Source organism: Coenobita brevimanus, chromosome 99 (genome assembly GCF_032717465.1).
Source record: "Coenobita brevimanus isolate Jiangsu-jjx chromosome 99, ASM3271746v2, whole genome shotgun sequence".
Taxonomy (NCBI): domain Eukaryota; kingdom Metazoa; phylum Arthropoda; class Malacostraca; order Decapoda; family Coenobitidae; genus Coenobita; species Coenobita brevimanus.
In genome coordinates, this window is record NC_137052.1 from 7,982,296 (window position 1) to 7,999,149 (window position 16,854).

At 42.2% G+C, this 16,854-nt stretch overlaps 2 pseudogenes; one reads left to right on the forward strand and one right to left on the reverse strand.

The window, feature by feature from the left end:
* Nucleotides 1–6,239: 6,239 nt before the first annotated feature.
* On the reverse strand, nucleotides 6,240–6,364 carry LOC145414497 (5S ribosomal RNA; annotated as a pseudogene).
* A 2,674-nt stretch (nucleotides 6,365–9,038) lies between these two features.
* Nucleotides 9,039–9,164, forward strand: LOC145414502 (5S ribosomal RNA; annotated as a pseudogene).
* The last annotated feature ends 7,690 nt before the right edge of the window (nucleotides 9,165–16,854 follow it).

Sequence of the window (16,854 nt, forward strand, 5' to 3'; positions counted from 1 at the left end):
GATCCCCAGGGGGGGGGGGACCATAAATTCCCGCACTATCTGCCCCTCTCCCTGCGACGACTCAGAGAGATGCCTGGAACCACTGTCTGACTCACTTCTTCATTTCTGCAGCATTCGCGGCCTTTCCTCTAACTTTCTGCCGAACATCTCCTCTCCTCCTCTAAACCTCATCTTCTCTTCCTGACAGAGACTCTGCTGTCTAAGGCAACTGACAACAAACCCTTTTCTGTTTCCTCCTGTTTTCTCTATATTCATTTCAAAGCCAAAGATGGCTGTTGTGTATATGAACGCAGCGATTGATCTTGCTCTCGTGTTCCTGAAGTTGATTTTTCTTAATGCTCTACTCTCTGGCATCGGCTTTCTCATCATTCTCTGACTAAATATATCTGCGATGTTTACTTATCTCCTAATTCTACTGACTATGAAAAATTTTCTACAGTATGGTGGAACAAATTCTATCCATTTCTCCTTTCCCTGAAATCTCCATTCAAGGAGATTTCAATGTTCACCACCACCTTTGCTCTCCTCTCCTTTCACTGATCCACTTGGTGAACAAGCCTACATCTTTTCTATCCTTAATGACCTAGAGCAACTTGTACAGCACCCTACCCGTATCCCCAACCACCTTGGAGAGAGCTCCAACATACCTGACCTCTTTCTTACAACTAATCCTTCTGTTTACACTGTTAATCTTTCCTCTCCGTTTGGCTCCTCCAATCACAACCTTATTACTTTAACCTGTCCTATCGCTCCGGTACGGCCTGTGGACCCTCCAAAGAAACGTTGACTGTGGCACTTTGGAGCTGCGAATTGGGAGGCCCTCAGGCAGTACTTTTTTGATATCCCTTGGAATGTTTATTGCTTCCATGGCCGGGAGCCATCTGAGTGTGCATTGCGCATTATGGAGGTTATTCTCTCGGGCAAGGAAGCATACATTCCCTTCTCATATCCTTTGACTATTGCAAGAAAGTCTTGGTTTAATCACACTTGTTCTAATGCTGTCCGCAACAAGGAGAGGGTCTATTAAAGGTACCAGAGCCAACCCACCCCTGAGTCACATCTTGTTTATGTTTCTGCCCCAAATCGTGCTAAGTCTGTTCTTCACCCTGTTAAAAATAATTTCATCTGTACTAAATGCTCTCAACTCTCCAACTCGAATTCTTCCCGCTCCTTCTGGCACCTTGCCAAAAACCTTTCTAACAACTTTACCTCATCATCCTTCCCTCCTCTTTTCTATTCTAATGGTTCTGTCGTTATTTCTTCTACTGATGAGCAGATCTCTTCGCTCAGCTTTCTCCTCCAATTCCACCTTAGACGATTCCGGTGCTGTTCCTCCATCACTTTCCCCCTCTGGCTTCCTCATGGCTGACATTAAAATTTCTTCAGGTGATGTATTTTATGCCATCACTGGCCTTGATACTAACAAGGCATATGGGCCTGATGGAGTCCCTCCTGTCATCCTCAAGAACTGTGCTTCTGTGCTTACACCCTGCCTAGGTAAACTCTTTCGAATTTGTCTCTCAACTTGTACTTTTCCTTCTTGCTGGAAGTTTGCTCTCATTCAGCCAGTACCAAAGTAGGATGACCATTCCCAACCCTCTAACTATTGTTCAATTGCTTTATCATCCTATGTCTCAAAAGTTTTTTAATCAATTCTTAACAGAAAAGTTTTAAAGCATCTTTACTATCACAACCTTCTTTCTGATCGTCAGCATGGGTTTCATCAGGGATGCTCCACTGGCGATCTTCTCACGTACCTTTCAAACTCCTGGTCATCCTCCTTTAGGGACTTTGGTGAAAGCTTTGCCATTGTACCTGACATCTCAAAGGCTTTCGATCGAGTCTGGCATAAATCTTCAATATGCAAACTGCCCTCTTACGGTTTCTATCTTTCTATCTGTGCCTACATCTATAGCTTCCTTTCTGGTCATTCTAGAGCCGCTGTTGTAGAAGGCCATCGTTCTTCTCCTAGCTTTATCAACAGTGGTGTTCCTCAAAGTTCTGTCCTATCACCAACTCTCGTCATTTTATTCATCAACGATCTTCTAAGCTGTTCATCTGACCCTATCCACTCGTACGCTGATGATTCCACCCATCACCTTTCCATTTGATTCCCACAACGTCCATCTCAGCAGTTGCTTCAACAACCAAGGGATGAGGCTATGGCACACCTAATGTCTGATTTGGCTCATATCTCTGACTGGTGTAAAAATAATGTTGTTGTGTTTAATGCATCAAAAACTCAGTTTTTGCACCTATCAACTTGACAGAATCTTCCACAGGAATACCCACTAATGTTTGATAATATCCAGCTCAATCCTGCATTACCCTTGAACATGCTTGGGGTTTCATTCACTCGGGACTTACTTGGAAAGATCATATTGCATCTCTTGAAAAATCTGCTTCCAAGAGATTAGGTGTGCTAAGCCGACTCCGAACCTTCTTTACCCCTGCACAGTTCTTGACTTATGGGTTTTATACGCCCCTGTGTAGAGTACAACTCTCATGTGTGGGGATGCTCCCCACATGCAGCTCTTCTTAACAGGGTGGAGTCAAAGACTTTTTGTCTCATCAACTCTCCTTCACTTACTGGCTCCCTTCAACCTCTGTCTCTTCACCGGACTGTTTCATCTTTATTTCTTGTCTATCACTACTTCAATGATCACTGCTCCTCTGAACTGTCTGCTTGCATCCCTCCACCTGTACGATGGGTGCTTAGCACCCGTCTAGCAACAAAGTCTCATCCCTTTCCTGTCCAACTCTCTAATGCAAGAATTAACCATTACTTTCAGCCATTCATTTATGCAACAGGTCAACTGTGGAACTGTCTCCCTCTGTCTGTATATCCTACTTCCTATGATCTCCAGTCTTTCAAACGCAGTGTGTCCAGGCATCTCGAAATGAACGGATCTTGAATTTGGCGCTCTTCTGTATTGTTTTTGTTTTCTTCTCGGCAGGAACGGTTTGCGAGCCCGTGGCCTTTGGTTCCTTCTTTCCTGCATTAAAAAAAAGGCAAGTAGTACTGCATCATCAGCATACAATAAATTTGAGATATTCCATCCATCACCATTCATTACCAGCGCAATCCCCCTCTCCATTGCTTATGTTTTTACTTCGCTCATCACCCCAGCCATCATATATTGAACAACCATGGGGACATCACACAACCTTGTCGCACGCCCACACCAATCATGAACCATTCACTTAGATACCCATTTACCTTGCAGATACTTTACTGTCATCGTAAAAACTCTTGACGGCACCTAGCAGCTTACCATCTATGCCGTACATGCACAAAATTTTCCACAATCCTTCTCTGTCTACTTTGTCGTATGCTTTTTCCAGTCCATCATAAACACTTTATGGCCATTCTCACAAGCCTTCTGCACTATTTGTCTCACTCCAGATATTTTATCCACACATCCTCTGCCACTTCTAAAGCCACCATGTTCATCATTCACCAAGACATCTGGTATCTCTCTTCCTTTCTCTAAAATAATTCTTCCATATACCTTTCCTACGACACTAAATATGCTTATGCCACGATAATTCTTGCAATCACTTCGCTCACTTTTATTTTTGTACAAGGGTACAATCACAGCCTTTTTCCACTCTGCTGGCACCGTTTCACTCAACCATGCCTTCTTACATATCTCCAACAAGCACTTCATTCCGCTCTCTCCACTACACTTACTCATCTCTGTATACACCTCATCAACCCCCAGTTGTTTTCCCATTTTCTCAGCGTTCTTCACATGTGCGAGTGTCACGTTTCCTATCACTGCATTCCTTCTCTGCCCACCCCCAAAACCAATCATGTTTACAGCGGCTTTGCTCTCTCTATTCCCATTCATCAGGCTTTAGAAATACTTTCCATCTGGTCCATACTTCATCCCCATGGGTTAATAATCTACCACTTACATCCTTCACACTTTCACATTTCTTTCCGCTGTCACTTCTACATTCTCTTTCCAGAATAACTTCCTACTTTCAAAGCAATTTGCATTCATTTTTCCTCCCAGATCATCGTTTACCTCCTTCTTTTTCCTCTTAACTAGTTTCTTTACGGGCTTCTTGTTCTCAATATATTTAGTTCTTATTTCAATTGAACCCCTGTCCTGTAACCACTCCAGCCACTTCTTCCTCTTTTCCTCCACTGCTCTCTTAACCTCTTCATTCCACCAGGCCGTAAATTTCTTCTTTGTTGTTACTCTTGCCACACCACACACCGGCTTAACATTCCTAATTTAGCAATCCCTATACACATTCCACAGGCTGTCCAGATCCATTAAATTCCAATTCACCGACTTTAACACCTCCCCTACTTTGGTCCTGTATTCATCTGCCATTTCTTTGACCCTCAGCTTCTCGATTTTCAGTCTCTCTCCCTGACTGCTCCTCTCTCTTGTGATCCACCTCACTCCTCTCAGCTTAATCTTGCATACCCCAATCATATGATCTGACAGACCTCGACATCGTCCTCTCACGTCCCTCGTATCAGCAACCATTCTCAGCATCGACCTCTCTACGAGCAAATAATCAATCAGGCTCCTTTCAACCCGATACCTGTTCCCTCTATACCATATATATTTATGTGCATAATTGTCTTTGAAATAAAAGTTAGAAATGCACAACCTCCTTTCCTGACACATATCCTTCAGTCGCATCCCATTATCGTTTTCTCCTGGCACTCCATTACAACCCATTATGTCATCTTCAGGAGCAAACAAGCAAACTTAAGAGATTAAGTGGTATACAGCACAGGACCTGCTAACATCCACCCTAAGGTACTTAAAGAACTTGCAAAGGAATTTTGTGAACCACTGACTATTCTGTATGAACATTCCTTAAGACTGCAACCATACTTCTGAGATGGAAGGAAGTGACTGTTTCATCTATACACAAGATCGGAACTAGATCACAAGCAGGAAATTACAGACCAGTGAGATACACATGCGTAACTTGCAAAGTATTTGAAGAAATTTTAAGAAATAATTGTAGCTCATGTAGGAAAAAGAAATATACTGTGTGAAAATCAGCATGCTTTTTGAAGTGGCAGATCATGCCAACCAATTTACTAGAAACATTATGTGATTGGACATATATGCATGATGAAAATCAGCCTTTTGATGTCATTTACTATGATCTAGAAAAGACTTTCGACACTGAACTATAGAAAAGACTAATTTTCAAGTTAGAGAAAGCAGGAACTGGAGGTAATATCTTGAGGTGGACAGAATATTTCTTACATAACAGAATACAGAGAGTTAGAGTAACTGGAGAACTGTCTGACCTGGCAGAAGTGATCCGTGAAGTCTCACAGGGTTCAGTGTTGGGGCCAATTCTGTTCCTAATATGTATAAATGACCTCCCAAAGAATCTTAGTTCCAAAGGCAAAATTTTTGTCCACGACACAAAAATAGCTTACATAACATTGTAGGAACAATGAGAGAAAAACAGTTATTGCAAGAAGATGTAGATGAGACGATGGTTCCATCAAATAATTGACTTAAAATTCAGTGACTCAAAATGCAAGACCATGCATGTAGGAAGAACCAATCCAAAATATAACTAGAGTATAATATTGGGGAATATGTGCTGACACAGGTTACAGAAGAAAAGGCTCTGGGAGCGATACTTAGTGATGACTTAAATGCTGATGCCCACATAGTTAAGACTGTGTCGAAAGTGAACAGCATCTTGGTCTATTAAAAAGAACACTCAAGAACTGGAGAGAAGAAGGATTCATTACTATTTACAAGACCTACGTGCACCCACATCTAGTGTATGCTGTACAAGTATGGTCCCCCAAACTGAGAAGAAACATAAATAAAATAGAAAAGGTGCAAAGGAGAGCAACACGTCTCGTTCCAAATCTAAGAACCCTGGAGTATGTAGAAAGACTGAGAAGATTAAATCTACCAAACCTCGAAATTAGAAGAGAGGTGATATGATTGAAGCACTTAAAATCATGACTTGAAAAACTGGACTTAAATAACATGTTTCTAGCTAAAACACAAGTCTAAGAGGTAACTCAAAAAAGATTGTTAAAAGATGTAATAAAACACAAACAAAAGGCACTTTCATGCACTGGATTGTATATGATTGGTATAATTTTTTTTTTCATTCATTCATTGCCAGACGCCATGTATCCCAAACGGGGTGGTCAAGGGCTTAGAGTTAATTGTTTTACAGGGAGGGGCACTAATCCTCCACCAACCCCACTTGACACGTAGGGATGCCAACAGCATCTGGTGTTCCCAGGCGGTCACCCATCCAAGTACTATACTAACCAGACCCAACGTTGCTTAACTTCGCTGATCGAACGGGAAGCGGTGTACTCAACGTGGTATAAGCTACCTGAAAATATTGTGAGTGCTATTTCGGTAAATGTTTTAGAGGGAAGATAAGACAAATTTATATTTGATATAGAAATGGAGGTAGGCAATTGGATCTATGAAGATCAGTAGTGAATCCAGTGGATTATAGTGGTAAGTTATATTGGTAAATCTACTTTCACTCTTCACTCCCCCGCTTTCTTTTTTTCCCCGCCTGTAACCCCTACCCATCTCCAAATTTAGGCCCTTATGGTGCGCGGATGGGTCTGACTTGGGGAAAAAGTAGTGGAACATGACCTTCCTCCTCCCAAATATCTTTGTATCTTTTTTTTTTTTTTTTTTTTATTATTATTCTGATACCATATTCTCTAAGAAGTTATTACTGTACCATTCAAGAAATGCATTTGCAGTTTTTTTTTTTATGCTTGTTATAATTTTTCCCGTGTGTGTGACACCATCTTTATTTACGGATTTTTAAGAGACTGGTGTTACCTGTTTATGATCAAATTGCTGCACGCAGTCCAGTCGTTGACTTCTACCATTCCCAAGTTACCTGTGTCTCATACTGTGATGATACAGGCAACTTCACAGCCTATTTCCAAGAGCACTTTATCTAACAGACTTTTACACCATTCCACTTTTTATTATTGTCTTCAGAAAGGTATGCACATGGTATAATTTAAGAACACATTGGACCCCCTCTCAAGTCTTATTTAAAACTATTTTCTACCTTTGGACTGATTCAGAGACGTTGTTTATCAGATTTAGCATATTATTTTAGCAATAAAACATGGAAAATTGGCCTAAAAGACAACTATGGTGATAGATAACCTAACATAACCTATATGGATATATGTTGAGACCAAATCAATCCTAACAATTTCACCAGATTTACCAACTTTGCTATGAAGAATCAGCTAAAGTAGAAAAGCAAACTAATGTCAGATGATTTGTAGCTCTTTGTAGGTGTCTAACATTAAGGCCAATCAAAAGCACAATTTGCACAACAAAAAATGTATAATTGATTAAAAGATTAGGGTAATCACCACAAAACAATGTTTTATTACCAAAAATAATTTTGTAAATTTTGAATAAATGTACCAATTTTATTCTTCTATATATTATCACACCAATTTTATTACAGGTATTAACCCAGATGGATCGACACAAATGAATTATGAATATCTGGGATGACTTGAATCATCAAGATCAACTTGAAGCCAAAATTGGAGCCAAGAGAATTGCTGCACGACAAATTCTTAGAATTATTCCAGGTAATAATGGACGATACCTCCAATTAATTTCTCCCTACATTCATCTGTACATATTACAGGCTCCCTAGAGCTTTAACTCTATTCTTGTTAACTCATTTCTACATTCTCATGTTTAATAACATATTGTTATGAAGGTTTTGAGCATTCGTGTACCTTTAATATTTCACACCTAAGTATTGAGTTTTTAGGTCTTTCTGTGTACTGTATTTTGAATTTCTTAAAACTGGATTCTTCTGAAAGTTTTGAAGATTCCGTTTTGTCCTTAACCCATATGTATTATTATCTCTCAGTGACTTGAACATCGTGTTAAGCCTGTCCTTTCCCCAGGTCGGATGGACCCTTTTACTGCCATGAGTGAGGAGGAGTTTGTAAATCGTTGCAGACTGACAAAACATGTGATGTCTGAAGTTATTCAGAAAATTTTGGATCAACTTCCTGTCACTCTTGATAGAAGAGGTATTTCCCTTTCGAATATCATTTCAGCCAAAAACACAATTACGATATTTTGATATTTTTTTTTTTTTTGGTATTTTAGACAATTCTAGGACATTTTTCTTTTGTGGCATTTTTGTTGCAAATTATTTGTATTTTACTCCTGAAGGTTAGGTTAGGTTAGGTTATCTTCAAGGGTAAAATAAAAAACAATTTGCGAAGAAAATGCCCTAGAAGTAGTGTCTTAGAATTATCTAATATACTGAAAAGACGACCAAAATCTCGTAATTATGTTTTGTCTTGAAACTATAATTTAACTGAACTCCCTAATAATTACATCATAACTTATGCAAATTTTCAGTGGCTCGAACATTCTGTGTGTAATTTCTTATTTTACTTCTATTACCAGAGAGATATTAACCCTTGATGGACCAGGGGTTGCCAAGTTAAACAGAAGGCCAATGGGGGTTCTGGTGGACCCCAAAACTTATTGGTGGATTTCTGCCATATGCATAAAGATATAGCTACTAAACTTTGTACATATGTTGCCCCAGACGCGGCACGTGAAACAAACCCACCAAGTGTCCCTTTTGGTTTTAGTTTTGTTTTTATTATGATTTTAACAAAATTATTTCATTTTATCAGAATTTTATTAAAGTTTGAGTATGGAAGTACTGATCCTACACTTATTTGAATGTCTGATTGTCAGTATTCTTGGAACATGTTCTCAACATAATAAGTCCATGTATTAAGTAAATCAGCACGATCATAAAATAAAACTATCCTTATAATGTTCAAATTTGATACAAAGATTTTTTTATTTTTTTGATCAGCGTATTGCCTTAAAGCTAGTTTTGCAGTTTCACAATCTTTTTTCATTAGTCTTAGATACAGAAGGTACTTAGTATATGTCCTGGGTATGTTTCATAATACCACAATTTTTTTTTAAATTTAACTATTAATGTAAATTGGGTGAAATTGGCAAGTCAGCTTTAACAGTGGCCATGGAACTTTTAACAGTCAGTATACCGCTTCCCGTCCGATCAGCGAAGTTAAGCAACGTTGGGTCTGGTTAGTACTTGGATGGGTGACCGCCTGGGAACACCAGATGCTGTTGGCATAACGTTCTCCCTACGTGTCAAGTGGGGTTGGTGGAGGATTAGTGCCCCTCCCTGTAAAACAATTAAATCTAAGCCCTTGGCCACCCCGTTTGGGGTACATGGCGTCTGGCAATGAATGAAAAAAAAAAAAAAATCTTCTGTATTATACCATCACTTGCATTATCAGTATCATTATCATCAGCACTCGAGACTCAATACTACTCACACTAATTTCACTGTCTGATAGTTCAAGCACTTCATAATCATCAGCGTTGGATACAGATAAATCACAGACTGAATCATTTTTTTCTTGGTCACCTTCAGCCACCGCTATTGACATTGACATTGTCCTTAATGTTTATAATCTGAAGTACCTGAAAAAAAAAAAAAAAAATTGTCACACAAAAGGCCAGATGGGGTCTTAGCAGACCCCTCTAACATTTATTGCAATGTCACTCCTAAGTGGTGCGAGATTTTTTGGTCAGATTTTATAAACATATAAAATAACCATCTACAATAAAAAACATGGGGGCCAGGTTGTGAAAATATAAAATGGCTTAATGGCAACATTTTAAAAACATGCTGGTGTCCGCAGGGACCCGATTGGCTCACGAAGGGTTAAAAAGTTATTGTTAGAAATGCATCTTCATTTTAGTTGTACAGTAGGTATCAAATGGGCCAGAACAAAATTGGCATGTTGTATTGCTTGTATTTCATATATAAAATAATGTTTACCCCTATGCAAGATAAACTGAGTGTGGTGGTTTGTTTTGATATTATTTTCTTTCATTACATGTTGTCCTTCTCCCTTTGGGGCTAAGATACGAATAAATATGTGTATGTGGATGAGTGAATTGGGAGTGTGTCGTCCTGTCTTGGCTACCTCCCTTTCTTTGAGGGAAGCTGCCTAGGTATATAGATAGACAGGTTGTCCTTTCGGTCAGTTTTCGGTAATTCACATCACTCGATCCTGACACAACCACGTTGCAGACCACGTTAATTTGAATGTCTTCTATATATTTGTTTATGGATATATATATATATATATATATATATATATATATATATATATATATATATATATATAATGTGAAAATTCTATATGCCTATTTAATTACCTAGGATCTCCGCCAACGGCTGCCACTAGCCGGCCATATTATTTAACTTTCTTAACACCCGTTTTTTACATTTGGAAGCTGGCTGTCAAAGGCAATTGAGGGAAGGTTGGATTAGGATAGGTTAGGTTTGGTTAAATCATTAAGTTTCCCATTGTTTTGACACGAGATACACTGACGCCTCCAGTTGGAGCGATGGTTGGTAATCAACGCGGCCAGTTGGTGAGATCAACGGTAAACATTGCCTTGGGTGACCTGGCTGCTTCCTTAACTACCCCAAAATAGGTATATCTTACCTTAGGCAGACCTAATCTCCAAAACGATTGATTTCCAACAAAAATGAAGCTCAGATTCATTCAAATCACACTAAAATCGACCAGAAGATATATTTTTAGTTTCGAAATCGAGTGATGTGAAGTACCGAAAATTGACCGTCCTGTCCCCACCCTCCCTTCAGGTATTGATAGCTGTGCGTTGTATGGAAACTGGGGTCACCAGCCGTCCAATGGTGACTGCTAGGATATCTCCCAGATCAAAGTCAGCCACTGCCTGAAAGCTGTGTTAAGAGTAATTGCCAGTAAGAGTGGCCGCTACATACGCTTTCCTACTGCCAATGATATTCAAAGAACACTTCATGAATTTTACAAAATTGTAAGGATGCCAGGAGTAATAGGTGCAATTGATTGTACCCACATTCCAATATTGATGCCATCAGTTGATAATTCAGAAGTTTTCAGATGTAGGAATTTTTTTTTTTCTCTCTCTCTCTCTCATCCAGGCCATCTCTGGGCCAGATTTGATGTTTTACGATGTTGTTTCACGATGGCCTGGGAGTGTCCATGATAGTAGAATATTTGAAAAGAGCAGGATTTGTGAGGAGCTTTAAGACGGCTTATTACCAGGCCATCTCCTAGGGCAGGGGTCGGCAACCTCCGGCCCGCAGAGTCCGAACTCATGGCCCATCACCCTGCTTGATATTTATATAACAATCTGGCCCGCAACAGCCTAGCCAACTAATTGATAAGTCGGCGCCTCGCGACGTGATCGCGGCGGGTAGCGCAGGTGCAAATTTGCATGACTGAGATCTTTACCACAGAAGCACCCCGGAAAATCGCCAGGGAGCAACTCTTTTCAAAAATAAAATATACAAAGTCTTGCATTCGCTCCCAGCTAAGTGACCGCCACCTCAATGACATTCTGCTCTTGTCTACCTCATCAATCGATCCAGACATTGAATCACTTCTCCATGGCAAACAGCACCAACCATCCCACTAATTTGAATGTCTCTTGATAAAACTGTTTTCTGCAGTCACTGATTAGCATGTTTTTCAATAAATTTCTAGTAATCTAGTCACTGGTTTGCCTGCTTTTCTATAAAATTTTTGTATATTGTCACAAACTGTTTTCTGCAGTCACTGATTTGCATGTTTTTCAATAAATTTCTTGTAATCTAGTCACTGGTTTGCCTGCTTTTCTATCAATTTTTTTTTTTTTTTTTATATTGTCACAAACTGTTTTCGGCAGTCAATGATGTGCATGTTTTTCAATAAATTTCTTGTAATCTAGTCACTGGTTTGCCTGCTTTTCTATAAAATTTTTGTACACTGTCACTTTTGGGTTCTCTTTGGCACTCCGGCCCGCAGGCTACTCCTAGAAGCTTTCTCTGGCCCTCGCACTGAAAAGGTTGCCGACCCCTGTCCTAGGGGATAGTGGGTATCCCTGCAGGAAAATACCTTTTGACACCTGTTGGCAACCCAAACAACTGACAGGATGAGGCACATAACTTAAACCAAAGCAAAACTAGAAACATGACTGAAAGAGTATTTGGTGTTCTCAAAAAGAGGTTTGTGTACTTATCAATACCAGTCAGGACAAATTTGGACACCACAAAAGCAATAATCGTTGATTCTATGGTTCTCCACAATCTGGCTGTATTACCAATAGAAGTAACGCCGGAGGTTGGAGAAGCTGATCCAGAGAATGATGGACATATATTACTCAATGAAATTAATATAACACTGCAAGGAAGAGTAAAGAGACAAACAAATAATAAGAGAATAATGTTGAAGATAGAGTCTGCTATACTACTGTACATCATGCCATAATTAAATTTAATATTTGTTCACATAAAACTGAACTCTTCTTTGAGAGCAGTGATAGGCAACAGGGAAGTCAGCATGGAAGGAAAAAAGTGTCTGCATGACAGTATCAACTCTAACGTATGGAAGTGAACCATGGACATTGTTGGAAGGACACAAGTCAAGAGTGAAAACAGTGGAAATGAGTTATTTGAGAGAAGCTTGTGGGTTACATGGAGAAACAGACTGGCAAATGAGGAAGTGAAGGAGCGTTGTGGTGTGATGTGGATGTGATAGAAAGCGTTAGGAGAAATACGTTGAGGTGCTGTGGCCATGTGGAGAGGATGGGGAGCGAGAGACTAACGAGGAGTGTATGTGAGTAAGGTGGAGAGGGGGAAGAGGGAGGGGGAGGCCGAGGATGAGATGGAGGGATGGAGTGGAGAGATATATGAGAGAGGTGTGTGTGAGCCTGGTGGGGGAGGGGGGACCGTGAAATGGCAGGGGACAGGGCTACGTAGTGGCAATTTGTTTGTGGCCACCCATTACGGGATTATGGCATCTGGCAATAGATAGATAGATAAAATTGAGCTCATAATTTTCTTATTTATGTTATCTAGTAAGAATAAGACATAATATATTTTGAACTTTGAATGTTGTTAGTAGAGCATTTGAATTAAACTATCTCTCCCTCTCTATCTATCTATGTATTGTCAGACCCGTAATCCAATAGGACATGGCCGCAAACATATCGCCTCCACGTCGCACCGTCCCCCGCCGTTTCACTGCACTGCTCCCAGCTCACACCCCCGTCTGTCATATACCTCTCCACTTCATCCCTCCATCTCATCCTTGGCCCCTCCCCTCCCTCTCCCCTTCTCCACTTTACTCACATACACTCTCTTCGTCAGTCTCTCGCTCTCAGTCCTCTGCACATGGCCAAACCACCTCAGTGTGTTTCTCCTATTGCTTTCTATCGCATACTCATCCACACCACAACGCTCCTTCACTTTCTCATTTGTCAGTCTGTCTCTCCATGTGACTCCATATGCTTCTCTCAAGTAACTCATTTCCACAGCTCTCACTCTTGACTTCTGTCCCTCCAACAAGGCCCAAGCTTCAATTGCATACGTCAGAGTTGCTGTCACAATACTGTCTTGCAGTAACTTTTTCATTTCCTTGCTCACTTCCCTGTTTCTTATCACTGCTTTCAAAGAACCAGCAACGTTTCTTCCTTGTTGTACCCTTTCAAGCATTTCACTCTCTACACTTTCATCCTTACTTATCATACTACCCTAGCATTTAAAGGCACTCGCATTTTCCATTTCCTCCTCATCCAACCTCACTGTACATTCAGTGAATTCATTTCTCTCAAAGACCATAACTTCGCTCATCCCTACATTCACCTTTAGATTCCGTTTCTTACGCACTCTACCAAACTCATTCACCACGCCTTGCAGCTCCCTTTCTTCATTTAACAACACATTATCATCTGCGAACAAAACAAAAGTAAAGGGAGTTTCTACACACTGCCCTCTCTCATTAGGGCCGCTCCAACATCCACATGCCCTACCTTGTACCTCTTTTATAACCCTATCCATATACAGATTGAACAACCATGGAGACATGACGTCCCTGTTTCAATCCAACCTTCAAATAGAAAAATTCACTCAGTTCACTGTCCACATGCACAGCACCCATAGCACCCTCATACATACTCTTCACGGCATTGAACAACTCGTATGTTCCATATACTCCTAATACTTTCCACAATCCTTTTCTGTTCACCCTGTCATATGCTTTCTCCAAATCCATGAAGGCAGCATACAACTTCTTTCCCCTCTAGAAACTTTTCTACTAAAGAAGAATGAATATCTGATCTACACAACCTCTTCCCTTCCTAAAGCCTTCCTATTCTTCACCAATTATCTGTTAGTTCCTTACTGTAACTCCATCAGTAACTATCTTACCATATGCTTTTCCTAATACACTCAGAAGACAAATGACTATGATTACTACACATTTCTTTTTCCCCTTTTCCTTTGTACGGGGAAATAATTATACCTGACTTCCAATCCTCCGGGACTCTGCCTTCCTCCCAGGCTAATCTGGAGATCTGCACATACATTCTACTATTATCTCTCCTCCATGTTTCAGCATTTCACCACACAGTTCATCAATTCCTGGGCTTTCCCCATTCTGATTTTCTTCAGTTTCCACAACTTCCATCTTACTGATTTCTTCCTCTCTTCTCTCATCTCTCCTTCTCCCAGCCGTTCCCCAGCCACTTATACCAGCATTCCTTTCATTCTCTATGTTCAACAGTTCCTTAAAGTGTTCTCTCCATATGCTCACTTGTTCTCCCTTCTCCACTAGCACTCTACCATTTTTATCTTTTACTCCCCAACTAACTTCTTTAACGCGTCTAACTCTACCTCTTTCCAGAAAATTTTCTCATATTCTCTCCAGTTTACACTCAAATTCCTTCCTAATTCCTCATCCACTCTCTTCTTACTCTCTCTTCCTAATATTTTCACCTCTCTCTTCCTCTCTACATATATCTTTCTCATCCGTCTCTCAACTTCCTCCACGCCCCAATTTCTCATCCACTTACTATATGCTTTCTTCTCTTGTCCCACAGCCTGTTTCGCCTCTTCTTTCCACCATGCTGTTCCTTGCAACCCGTTTCGTCTTCTCTTCACCCCACACACCACCTCACATGCTTCACAGACTTCTGTGAATATCTTGCACATACCTTCCATGTCCCCCATCTGCTCCTAATCATATTTACCCAATCGCTCCTTTACTTCACTCTTATATTCTGCCTTTTTTACATCCTCTTGGCAACTTAGATGACACTTTAATCGAGGACAGGTGCCTGGTCACCACTGCCTACCCGGAGGCAGATAACGAAACCAGGGAACAACTCATATTTCATGCACTCATCAGGATCCTCCCCAGTTTCATCAAAAAACATTTTATCATACATGCCCCTAGGGGAGACCTGGGTAAAGATATCCAAGGAACAAGGCGCCTTCTAGCCACCCACCCCACCATACGCCAATTGCTCCGAGCTTAGGGGAAACAAAAACCGAAGCAAAAAAAGTACAGAAGGCGCCCACCACCGCCCCTGCACCCCCCTATCCTAGTGGGGGCCACCTCTCTTCCTCCCCGATTTACGACAGGGGGAAAGGGCACGTTTCCTTTCACTCTCCTCCCTCTATCTCTTCTCTTTTACCCTCCTCTTTCTCTGACCCACCCTCACCCACCTCCTCTTTCTCGTTCACCTCCTCTACCTCACCCTCAACCTCACCATCCCCACAGACCCCCAACTCATCCCCAATAACCTCACCAGAAGCTTCGCCGCCTGCCACACCCCGCACCTCATCACCCGCCATTCCACCATGAGCTCAGCCCCCTGCTGCCACCTACACCGCCCCGTCACCAAACATCCAGACAACACCACGAGGCTGCACCTTCCCCCCACCACCGGCTCCTCACTGCCCACACCTCACCCCATCATACCTCGCCTCCGGCGACACACCACCCACCTCACCCCACTCCTCAGCTCCTGCCACCCCACCACCACCACCAATACAACCACCTCCAACCAAGCCACCATGGTTCCAGTACCGCACACTGCCCGCCATCACTCCCACACCCGCATCATCCCTTGGCTTCTCACCCACTGCCCACCCCACACTGCAAGCACAGAACCCTGCCACCGCCCAAGCCACCCCACCACCAAACAACGGGATGGTGCCACAAGACCGCACTCCCTCCTCGCCACCCACACCTCAAGCCACCTCACCACTGCTACCGACCTCCAGTGCCAGAGCACCCTCACACCCCCACACACCACCCACCCCAAGCCCCACCGCCTCACCCACAGCCACCATCGGAGCGCCGCCCGAAACTACCCCACCCTTGCGCACCACCTGCCCTGCCACACCGCATGCAGCCACAGCACCAAAGGGCCGTGCACTCACCTCACCACCCACTCCCACCCTTAAACCTGCCATCACCAGCTCTGGCCAACTTCCACCCCTGCCCACAAGATACACCACCACCTCCCCAACCCCAACTCCTTCCCCACTGTCAACCACTGCTGCCAACCCTTCCCCTGACTCCTACAACGGCTACATCTCACCTTTAATTTCTCTACCTACCTCCCCCTCCCCGTCATCCACCACTCCGCATCACACCTCACCTAACGGGCCGCTGACACCGTGTACTCCCGACTCCTCGCCCACACCCTCACAACCGCCCTCCCCACCCCCTCTGCCTACCACCCTGTCCCCAACCTCCTCACCTGCCATCTCAGGCCACCTTCCCCACACCCGCCTTTCCTCACCTTCCACCCCTGCCGCCTCCCCCAAACCTGCAGTCACACCACCGCCCCAGCATGCCGCCGCAACACCTACAGCCCACACTGTAAGGGCCCTCCCTTCTTCCTCTTTTATAAAAGTTTCAGTCTTAAGTCCCCTCTCGTCAATCTCTCTTATCTCAGACTTCGGGGA